The sequence below is a fragment of the Populus euphratica genome, unplaced genomic scaffold (genome assembly GCF_000495115.2).
Source record: "Populus euphratica unplaced genomic scaffold, PopEup_1.0 scaffold332.1, whole genome shotgun sequence".
NCBI classification, from domain to species: domain Eukaryota; kingdom Viridiplantae; phylum Streptophyta; class Magnoliopsida; order Malpighiales; family Salicaceae; genus Populus; species Populus euphratica.
The window spans coordinates 82,804-85,469 of record NW_011500218.1 but is presented as its reverse complement, the minus strand read 5'-3'; positions in this window follow the sequence as shown (position 1 = coordinate 85,469).

Below are 2,666 nucleotides of genomic sequence, written 5' to 3'. Positions count from 1 at the left end.
TGATCATCCTAAAAAGAAACTGTTTCTTTGATAATGTCTATAATGAAATATTAGTGTTTTTTTATTCTTTCGGTACCTTTCTATATAATGGTACTAGAAATGCTTTTCTATAAGTTTTTATTAGCAATGATGGTAAAGTAGTTAATCTTAGACAAATTGTTTATGAAGTTTTAGTAATTAGAGATGATCATAGATTTAGGTGGAACAAAGTTTAAGGGTGCCATTTTTATTTTAAAAAGGAAGGAAATTATTTATGGTTCTTAGATGAATCGTTATAGAAACATTTCTATGTAAAATAGGGATTAGAGATTTTTCAAATGAAAGATGAAGAATTGGAAAGTGACTAAGATCATTATCAACCAAAGAAAAATGATTGGTCATAAGCATTTGAATGTGCATAGAAAAGTATAAAAGTCAATTTAACTTAAAGTGAGGGTCCTCAACATAATAATTAATATGAAACCACAAGATTAAATTCGGCTTTCTTTTAACCCAATTCACCTCTATTTTTATATATATTTCATAAAATAAAATAAATCAAAAAAACCTTTCTTTTCAATAAATCTTGTTACTTTTAATCATTTTACTAGTTTTTTTTTATCATTTTTGTTGATTTTATCATGTCATGATAAGCTAGAAAAAAATATAAAAATCATAAAAATAAATAAAAAATAAAAAAGGAAGAAAACATATAGTTAGGGCAAAATTGGATAAATAATTAACTTTAACAAGCCAATGATTGAGTTGAAGAAACAAAATCAGGAATAATTTAAAATACAATTGGAGATATAATTGAAATATAATTAAAAAAAAAAGATTTAATTTGGTCTTAATTAAAATTAATAAAGGAATAAGGACTAAACTATAGAAAAAAATCAAACCAAAAGGTTTAGTTAATTCAATTATGGGTGAAATTAAAGAGAAAATGTGAGAATGAAGAGAGAGAGAGATAAGGCAAAATTGATCAAAATTATATAATTTCGAAACCAATGACTAATCATAAATAGTCATTCAAATTAAAAGATTCAATTAATTCATTTCTAGATAAATTAAAAACAAAATCAAAATCCTAATTATATAAAATAGAAAAAAAATAAAAAGCTAGGGCCTATAATAGAAAGACAAACATATTATAAGATGTATATTTAATCTTACAACAACGATTAAGCTTCAATTACAATTTACAAAAATTCAAACCTTTTATTTTAACAATCCTAAAACACAAATCAAACAGCTATTAAAATCTCAAATTTTGATCTCTTAAATTATAACAATTTTCAACTAATTAATCCAAATAATTCCAAACCTAGATCTTAGAACTTGAGCAATTCTTCCCATATATTTTTTGAAAGAAAAGATTGATAAAATGGATTAATAACACATGAACAACAATATAGCTAACCCTTGTTGCAATAAACTTTCCCATCACATAAACCTCTCATAAAATTGTTAAGAGTGCCCTTTTGTCAACTCAACTATTATTAGGGGTGTTTAAAAAAACCAACCAATCAATTAGACCTTAAAAATTGAAAAACAATTACTTGAAAAAGCAAAACTAAGAATAAGAAATATCAAATCGATTTAGAAATCATAAAATAACTTGGTCCAGTTTAATTTTGAATTTAGAAATTAAAATTAGATAATCAAATCAGACCCAATATAAGTTGTAAACCCACTAAAAAAAAGAGTATAAATAGATACTTATTAACCTAGTTTCACTAACCTTAAAAATTCCTCTTTTCCAATTTCAAAATAGCCACCAAACATTTACCTCTCTTTTTCCATCTCTCTCTTTTATTATCTCCCCTATTGAAACTTGAGAGGTTGTTACAAATAACCTCCATCTCCTATATTTTGTTCTTTTCTTTTACTTTATTATCTTTATTTGTTAGTTATCGGCCTTGGTTAATGTTTCTTTCTTTTTAAATTCAAACGAGTTGTTTTCATTATCGATTTTTTAGACTATTCAAACTCTCATTTTGTGTTCTTAGCTATTTAGAAAATGGAAAGTCTTAAATGTATGCCTATTATTCCATTTTGGCATGTTTGTTTTTGCTGCAATTAGGCTGGGACTGTCTTTTATTCTAATCACTCAAACTCTATAGATTTGTGCTTGCAAATTTCTATGAAAATTTGCTTTTCAATTATACGTTTACACCTTTTTTTCTCTCCAATAGTCATTGTTTCTTATTGTAATGTTTATTTATTTTTTCTTTTGAAAATATAAAACATTTAAACAAGGAATTAACACCTTGTTTAATAATATAATAAAAGTTGATAAGGAGATTAGATTTTTTGGTTATAAAAAAATAAAAATGAAGACCGAATCGATTTGGTCTCAGCTAGTTCTCAGTTTGGTTTGGTCCAATTTCCTAGAAAATTTCATCTCCTAGTTCGGTTAGAATTTTCAGCCCAACTCGAACCTTAAATTTTAAACCCAACCCGAATCAAATCATGAATGCCCATAATCATCACTCTTCTGCAAACCACTCTTTTAATCACTGAGCATAATGACACGACTAAAAGATTGATGTCTTCTTCGAAGTGCAGGAGTGTCAAAATAATAAATAACCTGGCAAGACCAGGTTCGAACCATAGGGAGGTTAATTGTACAGATTATAAACAACAATTATAAACAACAATAATAGTAACAATAACAACAACAA